This window comes from Metopolophium dirhodum, chromosome 1, assembly GCF_019925205.1.
Source record: "Metopolophium dirhodum isolate CAU chromosome 1, ASM1992520v1, whole genome shotgun sequence".
In the NCBI taxonomy this organism is placed as follows: Eukaryota; Metazoa; Arthropoda; class Insecta; order Hemiptera; family Aphididae; genus Metopolophium; species Metopolophium dirhodum.
Window position 1 is genome coordinate 128279596 of NC_083560.1, and position 25188 is coordinate 128304783.

General features: G+C 33.4%; 1 protein-coding gene across 1 annotated transcript in view; it reads left to right on the forward strand.

The window, feature by feature from the left end:
* Window positions 1–23993: 23993 nt before the first annotated feature.
* The window catches only part of LOC132937502 (junctophilin-1-like), a 133225-nt gene continuing 132030 nt past the window's right edge, over window positions 23994–25188 (forward strand). The window contains exons 1-2 of the mRNA XM_061004323.1: window positions 23994–24621; window positions 24789–24927. The gene's annotated coding sequence lies outside the window, so the exon portion shown is untranslated. The remainder of the gene's footprint in view (window positions 24622–24788; window positions 24928–25188) is intronic.

A 25188-nucleotide genomic window follows, 5' to 3' on the forward strand; every position in this document is an offset into this window, starting at 1 on the left:
TTACAATATATGAATGCGGTATAGTTACAGATACTTGAGTTATTATATAAATGCAAAACTATTACAATATATACAGATTAGACTGGAGGTTGATTTTGAATAATGAGGTCATGAGGGCGGCCGCGTTATAGACGTCGTTGGAGTAGTGGATGAATATGGAGATTGTAGTGAAGTGAGTTTGTTGAGATGAGTAATGAACTATGGAAGTCTTTGTGAATATTTTCATTCCGGATGAACCACGGAGCATTTGTAATAATTCTTAGCACTTTGTTTTGAAATATTTGGATTTTTTTTAGGTGTGTAGCCGAACAGTTCCCCAATACTGGGCTAGCATAAGTAATTACTGGCAGTAGAAGTTGCTTGTATATTAGGATTGAACATTTTTTTTGAATGACTGATTTTTTCTTTATAATTGGAAATAGCATCGATAGACGTTGATATGCTAGTTGTAGTTTCGTTGATAAATGAGGCCCCCAGGTCAACCTCTTATCAAAAGTGGCTCCGAGGTATTTGGCAGTTGGTTTCCAAGGTATTGGCACGTTGTCGAATTTTAATGGTGGTGGTGTGGAGAAGCGACTAAGGCTGAAAATGATTGCTGTACTTTTTGATGTGTTTATTTGAATCTTCCAGTTTTTACACCATTCAGATAATACATTTAAGTGGCTTTGTAGGTTATGAGTTATCGTTTCTATATTACGGAATTCACTGTATATAGACGTATCATCTGCGAAAAGGGCAATATTGGTGAGTGGTGACTGAGGGATGTCAGATATATAAATGTTAAATAAGATTGGGGCCAGCTTGGAGCCTTGGGGTACACCGGCAGTGATAGGCTGGAGGTCCGAGAAAGAGTCATTTATTTTTACTGAGAATTGTCTGTCCGAAAGAAAGGATTTAATGATATAGAATAAGTATTTTGGTGTGTTTATACTTTTCAGAAGTCACTAGTTGATTGTCTTTACAAAGAGGGGGAATAGTATTTATTTCTTGATTTAGCAGTCTTTTGGATGCTTTCCATAAATTGGTGTCACCCGGATGCATATTTGATAAATAGTTATTATAAGACAATACATGGTGGTTTTGTAGCACTACTTTAACTTTTTTCGTGAGTTGATTAAAAAGTTTTTTCCTTGCCGGGTTTCTTTGGATTTGCCAATTCCGTCTAGCAATATGTTTTTGACGTATTAAAGATAGTATAGAGTGTGGTACAAAACCGATATTTTGAGAATTATTACGTGTCTTGGGTTGGAAGCAGGCTTGTGCGGCTTCTGTAATGACTGTGATTAGATGTTCAGATGTTTGTTCCGCCGCTTGTATAGAAGGTATACTAATTGGTACTTTTAATTTCGTTTTTATTTGATTAGAATATATGTCCCAGTTTGGTTTTCCTTTAATTAGAGAGTTATTATACAGATAAGGTTGAGAAGTAGAATTTAATGTAATTTTTACAGGTGCGTGGTCTGAGTCAAGCTCAGCTAAAGTTTCTTGCGTGAATACAAACGGAATTGATTTTAATAATAAAATATCTAAAATGTCTGGTAGTCTGTTAATGTCCGTAGGGAAGTAGGTAGGACCGTTTGGTGCAGCTATTGAGTAAGGAGTGTTGGCGATAAAAGTTTGAAGTTTGACACCGTTCGGGTTATTGACGCGACAGCCCAAATTAGTGTGTTTGGAGTTAAGGTCTCCAACAACTATGATAGAATTGTGTAGGCTCATTACTTTATCGTAGTCAGCGATAAGCATACTACGACTAGGTGGTTGATAAGCGCTAACGACCATAATTGGTTTATTATTTATGTTTATTAAAATTGCCACGTCTTCCAGACTCTCGAGACCGGTTATAGGCATTTGTTGTTGTTTGATTTGGTTCCGAACTAGAATAGCTACTCCGCCCATGGCACGAGAATGTGTAATACGATCAGCACGATACATTTTGTAGCCAGGGAATTAAATTTTATCTGTGAGCGACAAATGCGTTTCGGTAATGCATGCGATATGAATGTTGTGATGATTAAGAAAAGCTAGTAATGTATTTCTTTGATTTTTAAGACCGTTAGCATTCCAGTTTAATAATAAGGTATTATGGAGTTCCATTGGTGTTTAAATTTAAGCTGTTAATGATGACTGGCATGTTTTGAATTATTTTCTGTATTAATTGGGTAACAAATGAGTTAATTAGTGGTAAGAGAGTTTACATAAAATTACTATCGTTATCTGTGGGTTTGGCTGATTTGCCTCTATGATTATTGTTATTGATATTGCACGCAGAGGCGTATGTGTAATGCGTATTAGTGTTATCTTGGTTTGTATATGTATTTTGAGAATTTGCATTAGGTATTGTGATTGTGTGATTTTTTCTGTGGGACGGATTTGTACTAGTTTTATTTTTATGTTTGGTTTTTGATATTTCTTTGTAGAAGGTGCATCCTCTATAATTAGCTGGGTGATCACTATTACAGTTAACACATTTTGGAGGGACATCAGTTGGTTTCTGACATTGACTGTAGTGATGGTCACCCGCGCATTTGACACACCTTGATGGTAGATGGCAAAACTTTTTGGTGTGGGAAAATCTTTGACAATTTGTACATTGAGGGATATCCTTGGAGGGCTTACGAGGTTCGACTATAACTATACAATGTAAAAGTCTATTTAAAGAAAATATTTCAGTGGATGATTTTGATAATAAAACTGCTACGATTGGAATTGGCGATTTGAACTGGTTTTGAAGGCATGTGACTGAAGCGACTTCAAATTTGAGTTCTTGAAGTTCATTGTAAATACAAGCTTCCGTTATGTTAACAGGTAGATTTCTAATGAATACTGAAAGTTGTTTATTTTCAGGGAGTTGGTATGTGTGGTATTCAATGTCAGTCTCGTCGAAATGTTTAGTTGCAGTTCGATAATCATCAATCGAGTTTAAATTAATTTTTAGGGCAGATTTTGTATTAACAATGGAGAAATTGTCAAATGTTATATTATCTAAGGAAGTATGAAAGTTTTCATAGTCGGAGATATTATAGACATATATAGGAGGAATTTTAGGTCTGACCTGTGGTTGCTGAGAACTGTCGTTTTCTATGATATGGTTCAATTCACCGGTGTCTGTAGGTTTAAAAGTGGAGCGAATCTATTTTTACTATTGTGAGGAGGTGTAAGAGCGGCACTGCTAGTTCTTTTCTTGGAAGTGTCAGGAAAGTTGAGGTCTTGAGGTGAAATATTTTTATTCTTGGAATGCATTGAAATTAGATTAAAAACACGCGCGATTACGGAGTAACGGAGTACTACGGACGACTTGACACTACGGCTACTGATAGCCAACTGAGCTTATGGTTTAGTATTAGTTGATTGTATAATTTTCTAAATATTTCTACTCTTTTTTTAAAATACTTAAGTTTTCGAGTTTTTTTTTTAGTAATTGTCGATAAACAACTTTTAGTTTTCAAAACATTTGAAACCTTAATTAAAATGTCCTCATAAGTAGAAGTACCTAAACCAAACAATAATAATTGGACAAAAGATATATAAACAAAGAATAATAATTTGATATTGGGGGCCAATCTAAAGAGTACATAAATACCGGTCTAGGAAATTTCAGCATGGCCAACTCGGCGTGGCCATTTGTAGGTTAAGCCGACAAATTTCCGCTTCTGCATGATTATTTGTTCGATCTTCTTTATTAAGTACGTGATCATGAATGTTCCAAATTATAGGGGAGAAAAGTGGGTTTCGACGACGATTTCTTACAGTTACTGATGTAGTTTTCTTCAAACCATTCTAAGAGAGGAAATATTTCTTCATGCAGTTCATCGTATAATAAGTTTAAACTATTTTAAATGTCGTCAATTTTAACAAAAGCTAAAGCTAAATAATCTCATAGTATATATATATATAATTATTATTATTATATACAGTTCATACCTGCATCCAACCGACGAAAGTGAGATAAAAACTGATAAATTATATCAGTACAATATAATCAATACTAACATTATATTATCTAAGCGCGATTAAAATCATTTTATGAAAAAATGACTACGCCGAAATAGACCCACGCCGAAATGTCCGGATTCGCATAAATACCACTCCGTCCGAGATATGTCAAATAACGACCAAGATACCGCCAAATCCGTTCGATTGTAAGCACAAATGAACATCCGAAAAACGATGTGTTTACTAGTCGGTACAGACAGTAGTACTTATACCGGCAATAGGACTCAAAACTCAAGATTGTATTCCATACGGGCACGAGTCAATCCAGTCGACGTTCTGTTTTCACCATCTCAAAGTGACGTTCAGCGTTGAACATGACACTCGCTTCGGCCTGAATGAGCAACACGTTCAGACATCATACATTATTTGTAAGTACCACTTTTACTACTCCCCCACAGACTACGAGGCAAGTGAACCCGAGGATTCGCACCACCAGGTCGCGTTTGTGCATCGTGCACGATCGTTCCACCGCTAGTAATAATGACAAGAGTAAAGAAAACGTTCCACGTGGTGGTTTCGACCCAAATCTTCTTCCTCCTTCAAAGGTTACAATCAAAAGACCAACTTCATCGGCTTCTCCACTTCAGACGTCAACCAAAAAACAAAAACAAAAAGATAACGAATCTCTTTCTTCATTAGAATCCGAATCTATGTCGTCCAATTCAGAGGCGACTTTAACAGCCCAAATATCAAGTCAACCTGATTTTAACTCACCTTCACTCTCCGATTTTAAATCTACACCAGGATCACTGCCAACTAACATCCGTACTTCCACTCCGGAAAAATCCACTCCAGTCACTCCTCGCCTACACCCACTCAAGACCTTCCACCTGTCGAACAAAAGATCAAACCTCCACCGCCACTAATCATTTCTACCTCAGCCTGGAGGAAAGCAGTGACCAAACTTATGGCAACAATTCCTATTGACTCGATAATAGTCAAAGATTTACGGAATGACTCGGTCAACAACCAATGCACTGATTCTGAAATGTTCAGAATTGTCCAAAAATATTTTAATAACACTCAAACTGAATTTTCCACATTTCCAAGTCCTGAAGAAAAAACACTCAAAGTCGTAATCAGAGGCTTGCCTACTGATATCTCTGACCTCGAACTCACCGAAGAACTCGTATTCAAAGGTTGCGAAATCTCTGCAGTTCACCAATATGTTAAAGCCGAAATAAAATTACCCCTTCATATAGTCTCCTTACCAAACAACCCTGCCAGAAAGTCAATATTTAAGGAATTTTCATTCTTTTATATCTCAGTTAAGGTATAAGCCTACAAAGCGACAAACCCAGCCCAGTGCTTTAAATACCAAAGATTTAGACCTTCCAGCATCTTCTGCGGAATCACCCCAAGATGCGTGAAATGTGCTGGATCTCACTTGGCTAAAGACTTCTCCAAGACTCCGGAACAGACTCCCAAGTGCATTAATTGTGACATCCCTCACACAGCTAACTACAAAAAATGTCCAGAATCCTAAAGACTAAAACTGCAAAACAAGCATCCTTACACACATTCAATCGCCAGCGCGTCCAATCAACCCATCTTCACCAATCTCTGGTAACCAACACACCTTCATCTAAGGAAGATGCTCAAATCTGCTCTCAGTCATATGCAAGGCTCGCTAGGCCTCGGCTTATAAAATAATTTAAAAAGTCCGTCGATCCAAAAGCTATCCAATTGGTTAATAACCTACTCTCAGAGCTCACAGCCGGCACCACCAACATCAGAGACGTTCTTATCTCTACTCTAACTGCTCTCATTCCCCTCCTTTAATCTCATAATGTCTGACACCAGAATTATGTTTGGAACTCTCAAGGCGTTACTCGGAAACGTCTTGAACTCCTCGATCTAGTTCAAAGGAAAAAGGTCGACATCATCCTGTAAACGGAACCCACCTGTCTTCTAACCGTCTATTCGAACTTCCAAACTTTATCACCTACTCGACAAATAGACCTAGCGGGAGGCATTGTAGTCCTAGTAAACAAAAAATATATTCACCACAACATCAAGACCAATACAACATCCATCACAAACACGGCAATCCAAGTTAAAACTAACAACGAAGAACTCATTTTCGCAGTGTACAAAAGTCCAGAAACCCCCTTTCTGACGGCTGACTTGGATAACATCCTAAATTCTGGCCAAAATGCCATCATAGCAGTAGACCTTAATGCCAAGCATCAAGCATGGAATAGCAAGTCAACCAACACGGCAGGTAAAGCCCTATTCAGATACATGAACACGAGATTAGATACAATAGCTACTGCTCCAACATCACCAACACGTTACCCAACTCACCCAAATCAAAGGTCCGATGTTCTTGACATTGCCATAATAAAAACAGGTGGTCTTGGTTATCATTTAGAAAATCTCCCAATTGAGCTTTTGTCTGACCACTCTCCTGTACTGCTTGATATATACCACCGCTCTGCACACGTGTCTTCGCCAAAACCTCTATTCTTCACCGACTGGTAAAAATAATAAGTTGAAATGGAATCCAAGCCCTTCATTTTTCTTCCTTTTATCCACAGAGGAGCATATAAACTCAGCTATTCGACTAATCACAGATTTCATCTCAGATAATGTTAAGACTAATTCTGTAATGCATAATCCGTCGGATAAAAAAGCAGATCTAGTACCAGCTATTCGATCTCAAATCAATAAAAAATGGAAATTAAGATTTATTAGGCAAAGGACAATAAATCCAGTCATCAAAACCCTACTCAACCACCAAACTCGTTTAGTCTGTGACCTCCTCCATTCAAACCACCAAGAATAATCCGATTTTCTTGGTTCAATCAAATCTGCTCCACAGGGTTGGTCTAAACTTTAAAAACTGAACAAAAATCTTCTGAGGAAATCACTTCCAACCAATCCATTCAAAGACAACTTTGGCAAACTCCACTATTTTTCTGAAGCAAAAGCCAATATCTTCGCCACAAGTATAGAAAAGTAGTCCAAGAATCCCTAAACTATCCGAAGTATGGAACACGCTTCGCAAGCTTCCTAACAAGAGTGCATCAGGGCCAAACCTTATATCCAACTGCTCCTTGAAGCGTGGGGGGGGGGGGGGGGAACTAGCTATTAACCTGTGCAGAATATATAATGCATGTACCAGACTCAGATTCTTTCCCAACCAGTGGAAAATCGCGGACATCAATGATCCCTAAACCAAAGATTGATCCAAAAGTTCCATCCAACTACCAGGGGTGTTCCATCTCACTTCTTAACACCATGGGAAAAATTTTTAAAAAACTCCTCCTCTCCAGACTGAAAACACATATTATGTCAAAAATCAGGCCTGAACAGTTTGGGTTCCACCCCAACACAGCACAACGATCCATCTAGTCAAATTTATTGACAATATCACGGACAAAATGAACATAAGACTAAAAACTTCTGCAACTCTGCTAGACATTGAAAAAGCTTTTGATAAGGTATGACACGAGGGTATCTTATTCAAACTTTTATTAATGCAGGTAAATTGTCTCCATCATCAAATCTTTCCTCAAAGATAGATTCTTCTGCATACAAATTGGTGAATCTAAATCAACACCCAGGCTCATTAGAGATGGAGTCACTCAGGGATCCTGTCTATCCCACATGTTCTCTGTATATGTCAACGACATGCCAACCGTACCAAAGGAAAAAATTGCATTATTCGCGGACAATATAATTTTCTACGCAGCAAGCAAGAATAACTCAGGCACAATTAAAAGCTTACAGTCTCAAATTTACATTGCGATTCAGTGGTTCCGCCCGTAGAAAATTACTATCAACCCATTTAAGACCACAGCAATCATGTTCACTAATAAACAAATCCAATTTATCAAATTTTGAGATCCTCCCATCAAATGGGAAAACAAAATCAAATACCTGGGAATCACCATTGGCAAAAATTTTAATTTCTCTTCCCATGTACAAAATATCGTTTCAAAAACAAAAGGTGCGAAATTCTCTTTATTCCTACTCTTTAATGCCCTTTATCTAAAACCTACATCCAACCAATCATCACCTACGCGGGACCTGCATGGACAGCTAACATATCAAGGACCAGCTAGTCAAAACTTGAGGCACTACAATCAACCACCCTATGTCAAATCACAGGATTAGACTGGTACGTGTCAAACGGCACTATCAGATCATCGCTAAAAATCATGACACTTGAAGACTTCATGAAACAAAATAAAATCTTACTCAAAAAATTCAAAATTCAAGTTTCAATCATATTTCTGACATCAGTACAAAGGCTTCTCCGAAAGAACACTTTCATAGAAACCCATTGACATAGTAATTGCCTCATACCAATCCAAACTCATCACTCTCATTTATTTTCACTACCGTCTCTCTGAAAGAAGTATTAAGCTTGGTACAGAGTTCTCAAGACAAAGCAAAGCAAAGCAAGCAGAAAGACTGGTCTAAAATCTCATAGTTCCAGTTCAGTCTAAGCTCCAAGTGCGTCCAAGTCTTCTGGACCAAATAGTGTTAATTCCGTTCTTCGTCTACTCAAACCATAGTGAGACCCATCAGGGCAGACTTGCGTGGTTATAGAACCAAATTCAGCCTCAGTCAGCAGGTCAAACAGCTCATCCGTAAGTATAAGCGCATCACTGCATCGCTTTAGACCACGAGGCAACTCTTTTCTTCATCCCCCATCTCCGACAACGAGATTCTTATTTTGAGCTGAAAGGGTTGTAGTTTTTTTTATATAAAAAAGGAGCTTAAATAAAATAAGTATAATTTGATTTTAAATTTTAATGAACACGGTATGTTGTTTATATTATGAATGTGAAAATATACAGTGAACATTTTGCATAGGTTAATATAGTATTACCAAATCAATTAACCAAGTGAGTGAAAAAAAAAAAACATGGATTTTAAAGGAATTATTCTCAACCCAAATTAGGGTTTTTCAAAATACTGACCATGGAAATATGAATTGTAATTGGAGCAATAAAGGTTATAAAAACTGTTTACAAAACATAGATTTTAGGAATAACAATATTAGAATCCAAACAATAACGGTTATAGTAACTGGTTGCATAACACAGGCCATGCAAAGAATAATTATAATCATTATAATGGTGGGTATAGTAAAAATTTTTTTCAAAACACTGTTTGTATGGGTTAATGTTATAATCAAGGTGGTAATAATGTACAAAACACTATGGATGGTAAAATGAGTGCAGTCAATTATTTTAATGGACGAGCTCCACATAAAAGGTGTTTTAATATTGTATTTCTATAAAGCTCATTTTAGGAATAACTGTACAATATTGGATTAAAAAATCCAAGTAGAAGAACATGGTGCTGGATTTTGATTAAATAATGCATCAGCAAGATTCAATTTCCCATCTAATAAGATACTTAAGTTGAAAATCAAAGTATTATTTCGACTACTTATCGTGATCACAAGAACAAAAAAAAATTTGAAAATTTAAATAAAAAACCCAAATCAATTTAAAATCAATACATTCATCGTTCCGCTCAGAATCTCAAATATTATTATCAACTATACCTATATAAATAACCATGCGCTAGCCCTGCTCATAACATTTTGAGTTTAGCAGTTAGCTGTTAAATCAATATCATGGAAGTTTACATTTAAGCCATGAAAATGCATGCTAATTATATGACAAATACTGGCGTGAAATTTTTCCAATATTTCGAAATGGGCCGGGCTGTTGCGACGTTTAAATTAAATACTATATAGTACGGCCAGCGAAACTAGGCCGGCCGTTTTCATGTAAACCAGGGGTTCTAAAAGTATAATTTATTAAATGAATAGCCGGTGCAGCTGTGTTGCAGATGTTTTATGAAAAAAGTTGTGAACCCTTACATTACAAGTATTTTACTATCGTAAATTTGCCACCAGGCGCGCGACGGTCACCTGCCTAGTTTCGTGGGCCGCACTATAATGACGTTAAGAACTTCTAGTTTGATTACTCGTACCAACTTACAATTCTTCATTCAAACCTTTAATGGCTTATTAAAATGTTATATCAAACTCAAATCAAACTTTAAACAAAATTCTAAAAACTTAAAAAAGTATAGGTATTATATATTTACATCGATAAAATCGTGACGAAAAAATAATATAATATAACCTTTAGAGATTTTCTGACGTCCTTTACTAAATTAAGTACAAATTTTGATTTCATTAATTAGATTTTCAAACCAAACCACATTTGTCCATATATGAATTTGATTAGGTCCGAGTAATTAAAGTTTATTTTTTTATATGCAAATGTTGTTTGGTTCAGTTAAAATATCAAACTGTGATGCTTAGGTACCAACATTTAATCTAATTACTCGATAGGAGACGACTCTAGAATTCGTAAGATTTTAATCATATTCAGCAATCAATTTTTTTTTTCATTGCAATTGATTGGATTATGATTTTGAATTGTTAAGATGTTTTTTTATTATAATATAATATAAGTACAAAAAATTACGTGGATCGATATTTATTGATTGTATCATATTCCCGACCTTATTAATATCTGTAAATTGTAATAATGGTTTTAAAATTTCATGAAATTTGTTTTCTTGAAATATTTCATGATAAATTCATGAAATATTTCATTTTGATGAAAAATAAAATGTTTATTATACCTAAAAGTTTATAGTCGTCAACTTCTAAGTGAATATTTTTAAAATTTGGTTTATTGCATGAAACAAAAAAAATATGTAACATATTTATATATAATTTATACGTTGTTTAACAAATCTATAATAGTCATTACAAACTATATGATCTAGGTAAGTATTAAATAATGAGCACCTTCACATCACTCAGCCACATATACACACATATTATACGACTTTTGTACACTTTATAATTACTGAAAATACACTATTATTTCATTCATTGTTGGAATTGACTTCAATTTTATAACAAACCATTATCTTTTGGATCGCTGATATACAACAATATTTTAAAACTCATGTACAAAAATGTTTTTATTCTCAAAATAATGCCTGGAATATTTTTCAGCACTATATAATATAGAATATACAAATATGAAATAATAAATTAACAAAAATAATATGTTTTTTTTTAATTCTAAGTATGTAATCTATTTATTGTTTCTAATCATCTATAACCGAACACGTTTAAAAGAAGAAAAAATGTTTTTCATAATTTCATTGAAGTTTTTCAAGAACAGAAAAATTTTCAATTGAAAAATTTCAAGTGAAATATTTCAAATTTAGAACCCTAACATTGTAATGTTGATAATACTTACCTATAGTTAATAACTTTATGTATATAAAACCTTTGTCGGACTACAATATAATAGAATATATATATTATATACAATATTGTTTATTTTATTTATGATCCTGCCGTAGAATTTTGATGTTTTCGAGGTATTCATTTATCATAATACCTACCACACACATTTATCCACGTTTCATAAAGAAAGCGTGATTTTTAAAAATATTACATTGTATATAGGTATCTACGTTCTTTTCTGTTATTTATCGTCACACGAAACTTCGTCGTTATATTATATTCCACTCAGGCACTATCAGCATTCGGCCGTTGAATAGCGTAGTTGAGCGCTTCTAACTGAAATGGCTTTATTTAATAAATACACAGTTATCGGTAAAAATGCACTGTATACATATTTTCTTCACGAGTAGTTCGTCAAACCATTATTATTGTTATCTATTGAATTCACGCTCGTCCGTTTTTTTGTTCATCACCATTACCTTCTATAGGTTCATATTACTTATGAGTACCTATACTGTATGCTGCAGCACAACGCAACGTCTGAAATTATTATGTTGGTACAAAAAACCAACGCAATACGATATCATATTATTGTTCATTTGATATGACTCGACTTCGGTACATTCAAGCTCTAATTACATGAATATTAAAATAATGATTGTATTATTATTTATAGTTAAACTACGTATGACGGGTTGAGTATAAAAATTAATTAAAAAACGGATAATCTACATCTGTCCTATACCTCTTTTTAACTAAAACTGTGCCATACCCTTTTTTAATCTCCTCAAAATACACCAAAAAGTTTAAGTGAAGTTTCAAATATTTCAGGTACAAAGGTTTCACATCTATGAAACCAGAAGGGATGTATAAAATAAATGATATTTTATTCCATTGAAATCACACACCTTTTGAATACAAAAAATCAACGTTGTTCGAATATTGTAGATATTAATTCAGATTTAAATACCTGTTTGAAAATCTTCCCTAGCGAGCAAACTAAAACCAAAAAGCTTTGTGCGGTATTTTTGTTTTGTAACTAGTGATTTAAGTGATATTTATGTTACACTTTATCAAACTTAGCATAATATGTAAGTATAGTAGGTAGAACTAAAGCGTTTGTATTAAGCACGATGACCTTTTAACGACCGTAAATGATTAATAATAAACACGCAAAACTAAATATTGACGTTCTTATCGGTTATTAGCGTTGGAAAACTTTCTCAACAGCAAGTTTTACGTATAAATGTATAATAATACCTAAACTGTTGCCAATATTTCTGAAAAGTATAATCCGGGAACACAATATTATATAATAATATATATCTACTCCGTATTCTCGATAAAACTTCCCAGTGGGATCGTAATAAATTTAAAACTTAACAAGACGTGAAAAGTATACTTACCTAAAATCCCTATTTTTTCATAGCTTGTTTCAATTAAATGTAAATGTAAGTTTCATAGGCTTACAACAAATTATATTATATAGCTTTTGTATTAGTGGGTGGAATGGGTGGATGGTACGAAACAATTTTTCATGCATAAATCCGGAACTCTTTTTAGACGCAAGCAACGAAAAGTTTTCACAACTATATATAAGACGTGCGTTTTCAAAACTTCTGAAAATTAATTCTCAACACCACAACTATTTAAAAAGTTCAAACAACATAACAACAATATAAATAATAGATAAACATCTTAATAATACATTAAAGTTTCAAAATATGTGTAATCATTTCGTCCAATCATGTCCCATAGGTATAATAGTCATATCATCCAAAATGGAGACCCAATTATATTTAAATATTTAAAAGTTCACAAAACCCAACCTAGTCATTAATAAATTGCCTATTAAATATCTAGTAAAGGATATTTGCATCGGCCTGTACTCTGTTAGTGCATATACAGTGAATTACTTCGAGTGTAACATTTTTCTAAATTTCTACTTTATAATTATTGATATATTAAATTGTATTAATATCGACAAAAATGATTTTTGTTGGTTCCTACTATAGAAACATAGTAACATGGACATACATTTTGCTTGACGTAGGTAGGTATGACACAAAAAATCTCACGAATTTTGGCTGACCTTCAGTCTGAAAACCTAAATAAAAATCGACAATATCAAATGTCAATAAATCGATTAAAATCAGTTTATATATTTTGAAAGTTTCAAATGTACGGTGTACCTATGTAGGAAAAAAATAATATACATAATGGTGAAGAGTTTCCAGTCCTTATATTAATAGCTTTTTTGAACAAAATAATTTTTTGTTATAAAATTACAAATGTATCAATATTTGAACTTGAACAAATACCTACAATATCCTACAAATAAAAACAACTGTTTAGATATTTTATGTGTTTTAAATATTTTTAAATTTCCATCTAAACAGCAGATGAAAAACCTAGTAGGTATTATTTTTCAAGTACCTACCTATTGGGTATCAAAATTGAAAATAATATGGACTTTTTTACATAATTTTAGCTTCAATCTACTGTAAAAAAAAGTGTGCACATTTTTAATTATGTTTCTATAAGAAAATTCTATAATAAGAACATTGTAATAATTTTGACTTGAAAATTTCAAATGTCTTTAAATAGCTTAAAAAAATAAAATGTAATATTTTGAAATTGTATTTTGTCTAGATCTAGAACATGCTAATATAAATATTTTTGTGAACATTTTCGGTATCTCAGTATACTGAATTACAACAAAAAAAAAAAAACCATTTTTCTCCAAAATGGTGTTGCGTAAATACTAAGTACCTTTTTTTAGATTATTTTGAAAAGTTTAAGGAATTTTTCACTTGTACCCCCTCAAAGTACCAACTAGATCTGATTTCTTGCATGATCTAACCACTATTTTAATTTTACGGGGGATGGAGTATCGTGCAAATTTCTAAAATAGGCTATTAAGTTCCTATTCTAATGAATTACATAATTTGTTAATGAATTTTACAATAGAGGGGGCTAGCCAAACGTACGTTCTAAAACTCAGTTGTTAATTATTATTTATTTTACTTGATTTTCACATTGCACGTAACATCTTATGGCCAGTATCATACTAATAATAAGGCTTGAGGGTTTTAGAAAATTTAATTGATAAAATACTTTTAAAAAAAATCCTAACATAAAATTGAAGAATATAATTTATCATACATGATTGAATCAATAAAATATAATGCTGCGATTCAGTGTGATGAAAAAATATCAAAATCTGATCAACGGTCAATTATACTAAAGTCTGAAAGAAGAGCTGGGGTTTTGGGGACTTATTTTTAGTTTTACTAGTCTCCAATGGCATTAAAATATGATACATGCACGATACTCAAATTATACAGTACTATATCCTAAAATTGTAAAGTCAACGATGCTCAATAAGAATTATAATTGTACTTGCTAGAATAGAAGTTCTAGAAACTGAAGATTTATTAGCCAATAAACACATCAAAATACTAAATAGTAATTTGCTTAGTGATGTAGTAACCTATATTATTGCTAGCCATGTAATTCGTAAAACAAAAATCTATAAACATTTTATCTCTTATATATGCTGTAGAGTTAGAACTTGAATTATCAAAATAATATAAAACTTTTCAATCGAAAAAATTGTGGTGATTAGTCAAAGCAATAGACACGATGTTGTTGTGACTTCGCAAAATTGCCGAGGCATACTATCCGACATTTTCCAAGCAATAGACCAAAGTAATGATGCCAATTAAACTATTCAGATGGCCATGAAAAATTCACATAATTTCACACAAGGTCACATAACTAATAAACAAATAAAATAGATTAAAAGATTCAAAAATATTATAAAAAACTTATTTTATTTAGTGACTTTAATTCAGTGAAACTGTTTTTATTTGATTTTATCTTGATTATAATATCGTTATTTTTTATCTATGATAATTCTTTCGAATACTTAACAATAGTATAAACTTTACTATGTACTACTAATTTCAAACTTATAACAGAAAAAATAAGTAATAGTCAATATATGTAATCCATTTAAAAACCCCCACGTTGTATGTCTCTCTTCCACACATGTTGGCTTAGATCAAATGACTGAGTAAATTTTTTAAATACTAAGTATAAATATAGAAAAAGTTTAATATTTGTCTACAATTTACGAAGTATACAAAAATTTATTGAATTTAAGTAAAATTCATAAAAATAATACAAAAAATTCAAATGTGATAGTATTACAATAATAAATAATCATAAGCGATTGACATGAAGACTTAAAAGCTACATAAAAATTGTGTTTTAAAATAAGTCATCACGTCATAAAAAATAAATCAAAGTGATTAAAAATTTTATTTGCAAAGAGAGAACTCTGGGAAAAAAATGATGTGAAACTATAGTAATTAATTATTATTATAAAATGGAACGTAATTACGTAAAAAAAATTTTTTGTCCTTGTACAATATAATATAATATAATAGGTATATTATAATTATTAAAATTAAAATCAGTCATTGAGAGTAATTCGGAGGAATCATTATTGCCATTTAATAAATCAAAGAAGAACATCAATTCTGTCTGTGACTTTTCTTCTTAATTCGCATCAAGTCGTCTCTAATTGGATAACTTAAAAATGATATGAGTCTATCAATTTCACTTACTTTCAAATTAATTTTAGGTATTTATACTGTATAGATTTTCAACATGATTTATTATTTAAAGAGCATAGTTTGGTGACTATACTTTTGAGCTAAATTATAAAAAAAGACCTAATAAGTGCAAAAAGTGTAATATTTTCAGAGATATTATTTTTGAAATTTTTAGTATTTGTATAATTAAAACCTTAATATTTTTTAAAGCTTTATTCGTAAGATAATAATTTCATGTGTAACGAAAAATACATATGCCCCCTTCCAAAAAAAAGCAAGGCCCGAGACATTTTATCTAACCACTGTCAACTAGACTCGTTCTTACTCATTACTCATTACTTCTATTACAGTATCATAGAAAGGTGACCTGCCGAGTCCCTTAGCCGGTCGTATCAGTGACGGCGACAAAAAAACGTGCTTTCCCTAAGTATTCTGCTGATTGCTGATCTCGCAATTTCGAAAATCCTATCCACGCCACCCTCAGCGTGACGCTTTTAACAATAACTGCAGCACGTGGATAAGTCGCTTGCTAACGCCCCCCCCCCCCCCCCCATCCAAACATCATCATCATAATAATAATAATAATATAATATAACTTAATATAATTGCGATTATTCAACATATTTTGTGACCGTACAGTCGGGTCGGGTCCGGCCGGCGTGCGACGGTCGGGAGGGGGGTTGTAGGTGGGTGCGAGGGAGGGGGTGTGTGGAGGTCAGGTCCGAGGGTCCAGGCTGCAGGGATTTATTTACAACGAATACCGCGCGCGATCGGCAGTGGCGGCGGTGGCGGCCTGTGGCGGTATTTCGTGGTTCGATATAAAAATAGCGTAGGCAAAATGAGTGAAAAAAAAAACCGAGTGAAATCCGCGTAGGACGGCGAAAAACATTACGCGCGTCGGCGGCCGCCGCGTGGGTCTCGTCGCGCCCGCCGAACTGTCCGTGCAGCGCGCGCGAAAACGATTCGGACCGCGACCGGCGACGACGACTGCGACGACTGCGACTCCGCGACGACCCGTCGTAAGTATACGAAACTTTATATTAATTTTTATTATTATTATTATTATTATCGTACCACGCCCGTCGCATTAGTGCGATATTATACGACTAGTCTGCCGCTCGCCGACTGCAATAATAATATTATCAGCGAGTCGGTCGTCCGGGAGACGTTCACAGAGCAGTTAACTATACGATATATTATTATAATAATTATCAGTAGTTATTACCTATACGTATATAGGACGCGTATTTCGTTACCTTAATATTATTATATTATTATGATTACTTTGCTGTTGAATCAGTGGCGGTCAAACTGTGGAGGACGGGGTAGGATGGATCCCCATCACGACCTTCCTTTTTAAATATCAATAATATTATTTTATTTTAATATACATTTTTAATTATATTTTTAACGATCAATTAATAGTACATGTTGATAATCATCCCCAGATAAACACCCCCCCTCCCCTCCCGGCTTGGCAATATAATTTTACAACCACCGTTTCGATATAGATTGCACGACTATAATAATGATCGGTATTATATAAAAAGTATAATATATTATTATAATATTATACTGGATGTAAATAAATTGAGAATGCGTGTGAAACGAGCCGACCAAACTTTAGCCACACTGCAATATCCGCGATTTTATCTTCCCGGGGACTGCATAATAGTTATTAGATATAAATGTACAATATTAATAATAGTTAACATTTAATATTAATACTAATGATACTTAATATAATAATTAGTCAATACACAGTTATTATAACTATAATATTACCTATGTATAATAACATGTTCGTAACCTTAACATTAAAATGATAACAGTAAACACACGATTAAAACTCGGAGGGCCGCGACAATTTTGGGCTGATCAAGTCATGGGGGGGGGGGGGGGGGGGCGTTGACTGAAAATATGTTAAGAGTTAAAAGTTGAAGAAATGGAGACTATATATAAAAAAAAAAAAAAAACTATGTACGGAATAAGAACGTACCCAAGGGCCGCCAGTTTGTAAGTGGGCCGGTAAAATACGGAAAACTCGGTGGACCGAATTTGTCCAATCCTGCCCTGGTCTTCCGCAGAACTATGTATAGGTACAGTACTAAAAATAGTGTTTATGTTGGTACAATATAATAGGTATATGTTTGTGAAAAAATAAAATGTATTAATGTTATAGAACTTACCTATATAATATAATATTATATGAATTTTTATATAAAAATACAACGTGTAGTTATCTAATTTTCTTTAAATACTATTTAATTTTTTAATAATATCATAATAATTGCATTTTCGTTTAAACTTGTATTATGCGGCTTAACATCGGAATTTTGGTTCCGTGGTTGTCGTGCGCCCGTGCCACCCTTTCCGCAGATTATCGAGAGTTTACTGTATTTTAATGTTCAATATTATCGTTTCGATTGCACGAATATAATAATAATTATTATCATGATTATTTTGTAAAAAGTAATATAATTACATTATAATATACTGGCTGTAAATTGAGTATGCGTGTGAAACGAGCGACCAAACATTAGCCACACTGCAATATACGCTGCGTGCATGCCATAATTAATATTTACTTTTTTTCATTTCAAATATGAAAATATTTCAATAGATGACAATATTACATAATATTGTAAGATATGAAAGATTTGAAAACAAAATTAAAACATCTCAAAATATCACACTTTACAGATTAAATATTGTCGGGCGTCTCGTTGCTGCAAACCTTAGGTATATTTATTGTTATACTGTGTATTCATAAGTCATAATTAGGGTTAGGATGTTTATGCATTAAAAAATTAATAAATATTGAAATATGTATGCACTGATCGAAAAATTGAAAATATACATTAAACATTTTTGTATAATTTTAATATTTTTTAATGAAAATTAAAGATGTTTAAAAAATATGTATAATTATTTATAACAATTACAAATACATAAATCTCAATGTTATCACAACTTTAAGATAAACAGTAGTATAACATTTTCGGCAATAAATATGAATCTAGACAGCATGAAACAAATTTCTATCTGAGAATGGGTACCTACTGCAATAAGAGAACTTAAAAAAAAATATATGCAAAATCTTAAATATGCTAACCCTAGTTGTAACACCTGCGTCTAAAACTATACTTACCTATATTATTATAATATTTTGTAATAATATAAATATTAAATTGTCAATCTGTATATTATATAACATTAGTACCTGCCTATATATTATTATAACCATTTAAATAGTTAAATATATTATGATAATTCATATTTTATATTATTCAATTATTGCAATCTGTAGATACTCTGTAGTATATGAGACTAGTAAATGCCAAATGGTTATACCCATATATTCATGAACGAATATGACGTAATATAATATACAGTATAGGCATAATCTGTCTCTTAGACAGGATTCGACGTGTGCAGTACAGCTGAGTCATATCAGACTTCCCAGGGCTTTACATCTGATAAAATAGGGTACTTATATACATATAGGTATACATAATTTATAATGTTATACATAGTAATTGTTATATTACTGCACTTAGTACAATTTATTGTGGTATTGAAAAATATTTTTTATAACTAAAACTATTGTTATGTGTCATTTTAGAAATACATAAAAAACAAACCTTGTATTATTATTATTCATATTCATATCATATTATTCGGTGTAATTATGAAAATGATTTTGTTAAATAATAAATTCACTTTTATTAATATGAATGTATTTATTTTATTTAACTATTAAATTGCACTTATGCCATTTCATCTAAAATTAGACATGAAAAAAGTGATGGTAAAATTACATAACGACGTTACTTATAAATAACAATAATGTTATGTCTAACTGTATGTTAAAGAGGAATAATTTGAAAAACGATAAAATATATCCATTAATTGCGAATAATGGCAAAAGTAAATTTGTTTGCAAACTGATCCTTAAACTTTATAAACATACATGCAATCGCACACTTAAAAATAATTTATAGAGTTAAAAAATATCTTGCAAAGAAACAACATCCCGATCCCAAGATATATTTTCTTTGTAAAATTAATTATCAATAAAAGCACAACATATATCTTTATAAATATAAGTACCTACTTAATACTATAAATTATTTTTAAATTCTCCATTTGTATTATTTAATATTATCATCTATGATTGTGTCATGGAAAAAATATGCCGTTGTGACACTGACCACTGCCTAGCACGACACTATCTTTGTAATATAATAGAATGATAGCTAATACCTACTTAATGATGACACTATTTTTACAACATGTTAACATCAAAAAAAAATTCATATTATGAATTATTTTTTTGTCATAATATATTTTTTATTTTATTATACGTACTATAAAGTAAATTTATATTATATTAATATATGTTTGAGGTTTACTAAAAAAAGAACCTACTCTTATTAGCCAAATTAATTATATTACTCTAAATTTCATATTCTATAATTTAAACTCTCATATAAAAATTAATGATCCACTAATTAAAAAATTATCATTCATCTCACTTTCTAGTCATGTTCTTACATAGAAGACATTGACCTAGAGACTTACTAAGATAAAAAAATAAAAAAGTCCCGGGTCAGGTGGAACTGGTAATTGCTTGCGCAATACATGTTAATTTATTTGCTATGTTATAATATTAGTCATCAAACTTACTTATTGTACATTGTAAATAAAAAAGGTATTAAACAAAGTAGTTCATTTGAATAAAATAAACTTAATACCATTTTTTTTTTCCAAAATAAAATGTATTGTATAATGTTGTGGTGTCTCAAACATCAAATATTTATATACCTATGCGGTATGGTGTATAGATAGGACTTGTGAGTGGTACGTACTTAAAGCTTTTATTTTAGGCGAATATTTAAAGCGATTTGGCCAGTAGTGGATTTGATTCGTCTTCTAGGGGGGTGCCAATATCCTTTTAGTACAAAAATTCTACTTTTAACTATTTACCCACTTATTACTTGTGCTTGTATATTGTATTATCATGACATGGCCAGACGTCAGTCAGTCAGTGTGCCTATACTGACCGCTTAATATGATAGCTCAACTCACAAGACTATCAATAAATTATTATTTGTAGGTAGTTAATGATGTCTAGAGGGGCGTGGCTACTCCCCCCCCTAAACACCGTACCTGCATTTGGTTTCCGTTGTGCAAAAAAAATGTAATGTGTAATGTGTAAAAATGTGATAGAGTTTTTAAATTTAATATAATATATGCAAAGTAAATTATACAAATTTACTGGCGTTACCTATATAAAAAAATCTTACGGATTATCATTGTTTATGAATACTATAAAATATTATAATACTATATAATAATAATCTATTATAGTATATAAAAATGGACCCTAATCCTTTGCCATGGCATCATTTGAGAACGCATTTACCAATTTGGCTGATTTTTTTTCCATTGTGTTCGTAATTTCCAGGAAAAGTATATGAAAGTAAATGTTAGGAAAATTCACCGGGAAAGTAGGAAATCTGGATGTAAAAAATACAACAGTGGCGCCAGCTGTCCAGCAAAAATATTAACTAAATAATAATATTTTTTTGTTTATTGTAAGGTAGCTATTGGTTATGATTGAATATAATTTTAGACCTGAATAAATTATTATATTCGGTCAAAACCATATAACTTCGTAAAAATGGTATTCCTAACGCTAATTTTTTGACCGTTGTCCCGGGAACCTATACATCATAAACCATGTGGTAATAAAATATTTGTAACTACGTATGCTCCTCGAGAGGTCTGCAATCAACCGCAGGTAAATTGCCTATCCCTGAAAATATACTGCTCGCATAATAATAAGCGTGTCTCGCGGGCAACGCCTATCAGGATAGCTATAATATAATATAATCGAAAGTCTCGCAGACTGATCAAGTAGAGCCTAAATAATGATGGCTTGAGGTTTTCATTGTACCTCCGTACCACCACGTATGTGTGCACTAAAAAAGCGTCTTCCGAAATTCACATTTTATAAAATGGTGCTTGCATAAGTATTTTGAAATTCAAGATGTTCGATGAAAATATTTAAGTTTTGAATACCATACACCGAATATTAAATAACGAATTGAATAAAGTTTTGAGTTACATAGAGTTGGTACAATTTAACAGGCAACGAAGTGCACGGGATCAGCTAGTAGAATAATATTATAATGCTATAATAGTATTCATCATAATCAATGGTATTATAAATCATGAGCTGAAAATATGTTGGTTTTTCTTAACATTTTACATGCAAGTTTGTTATAAAGAATTTTTGCTGTCAAATTCTGGAGCCATTTGGGAATTTACGTATTCGTAACCTTTGGAGTTCAGTTTATTTTAAAAACACTCCGACAATGTGAAGAAAATTATTAAAACCGAAAGCTGAAAAACCAATACAGCGTGTAATATGGATGGAAGTGAAAGACTTATGCAATATAGCCATATAGGTGTTCTTGATTCGACCGGGAAAACAAAATCAAGCGTAATGTATATCGGGCGCGGAAAAAATATTGTATTAAAACGCTCTGCACTATCGTCAATAGGTATCTATACACAAGATATTATTATTTTTAAATTTTGATTGATAGTCACACGCAAAGCAAGCACAGTAAAATAACAATGCATATTATATTAAATATGATAAATGATGATGCAATATAAATATTTTAATGTATTAGGTAATCTAATTATTGTAATCTTGCTTGAGATTTCGTTGAGAATTACGTGAAAAAATATACATCAACTTGTAACTAGATAAACCTACGTAAATGTGCCATATATGATGCACATTGACATAATATAATTAATAATTATTTAAATCTGACAATAACTCGTAAAAACAAAGTCATATAACGATATAGTTACACGTTGAATATAAATATAAATCAACTCGTAACTAGGTAAACCGTAAACGTTTACTTATACCTAGACGGCTTGATGTGCCATAGATGCACATTAACATAATATATTTTATTTTAATCGGACAATAACTCGTAAAAACAAAGTCATATAACGGTAGTGTATTTAAACTTTATAGTTCGGACTCGTTCCTATATATAATTTATATAGTTCTGCAGCACCACGCATTATTACTATATATAACTCAATCAAATCTCAACTTCAACACGCGCGCGGTCTTAAATAGTTATATATAGGTGCGTGCGGGATGGCGTAACTTCTTTCGAATACATTTCAATATCAAATACACACATATTATACGCGTCAAGTATATTATTATTGTTATTGTGATTGTAGTTTGTTGAGTAAGTCGACGACAGATTGAAATTCCTAATAAAGTGTGTACACCGTTTGCAAACATCGTCACCGACATGTCGCAGTCGCGCACATAATATTACTACACATCGCATGAGACTGAAACGCCGAAAGAAATTCTCGGAACGTCAAAATCCCATACGATGAATAATCGCAATGCACGATGGTTATAATATTTTGTTATAATGTTAATATGCTTTGGATATTAAATATACGGTACCCAATGCGATATAATATAATAGCTATAATGATATTTTAAAACCACGGCTGTGGCGGCGGCGGCGGCGGCAGGTGAGACTTCGGTCGGCAGCACTCCGACGGGTCGGGAGGAAAAAAATTCTAATATAAAAAACAAAAAAAAAAACGCTCTTAAAAGTTTTTTTGGCAAAGCCCGTCGGCCGTCCGAGTTATTCCTGGTCCGAACGAGTGTGCGTGCACATATGCCCACCGTGTACACACGTGCACACACACTTGCATAATATATATGTACATGTATATAATATATATAGGTATATATATATATAATACGTTATCTCTCTCTGTATATATATATTATATACTTACACGAATTTATATATATAAACACACGCACACGACGTGTATATATTATATATTATTTGCGCGACGGTCGACGATCGCGCTGGTCGTGCCGAACACAGCCGCCGCCGCCGACGACGACATCGCGGTGGCCAAAGGTGTCTGCGGCTGCCATCGGGCGGCGAGCTGACGGACGGGACGGGGCGGGGCGGCGGTGCGTTGCGCGTACGCTGCGCACGTCCCAAGGCGAATGGTCCGCCGGCAGCCGGCGCACAGCCGGTGCTGCTGCGGCGGCGGACCGAACGTCATTTCGGGCGAACCGACACTTAAAATAAGCATACACTGTACGGCACCGCCGCCGCCGCTTTTGAAACGCGCCAAAAAAGCTCGTTGCCGCCGCTAGTGATCGCCAGTGCGCTTTCGGTGTGCGGTTGTCGCGGACGTCTGCTGCAGCGGCTGCGCGTCTCCTATAGGCCGTCATTACTATCACACACACACACGTACGCACACGTGCGCGCGCACACACTCAAAAACACGCGCCGCGCGCGCGCACTCGTTTCGAGTTTGGGTTGTTGGATTTTCCACACCCGGCTCTCCACCCCCCCCCCCCGTGTCAAATTCAAGTTTAAAATTGTAACGTCTCACCGGTTTTTCGTCGTCGTTTTTTCCCCTCCTCCTGATCACATAACAATATAATATTATTATCATTATCGGATACTAAATAATAATAATATGTAAGGTCCGTCGTATATTATGTAAATTTTTTTTCCGTCTTCGGAACCGGCGGTCGGACACGACACACCGTTGTCGAACCGATAACGCGTCCGGGTGACAAAAAACCAACGACAACTACACCACCTTTAATAATATCGTACCTGGAGACGGAAGCAATGATCCGCGATCGGCTGCACACGACTACGTGTTCGTATTCATTATCTATTATTAGTTATGATTATGATTATTACCATTACGATGGCCACCACACCACAGTCGTGCCCATATACAAATTTTATCATCAAAAAACAGACAATTATGTCAAATATGATATGGTTTAACCGTTTTATGCTTTGTTTTGATTGTCCCAACAGCCGACTGGTGCGTTGGCCGTTTCTTGCCAACACTGTGACTCCTGCAACTTTGGTCTCCGGAAGAATCTTTCTGCGACGCACGTGGTGCCTGATACTATCTGCAATATACTATAATACGATCTATCTCTATCTTTCTGAGGTACGTACGATGTTTGTCTACACTTATACAGTATAATATGATTATTTCTGTGGCATGCCAGCCGTATCTTGGGGCACACGTCATATTATAGTACCAGTACCTATACAGGCTGTACTTAACTTATACCTGCTAGACTGCTACATGGATTTAATGCACTTATTAGTTATCAATGCGAATTAATGAAAAATTCAGTTCGGCACTCCAGCTGAATCTAATAACCGTATAGTAGTTATCTAGTTATCATATTATCCTGATAATGAT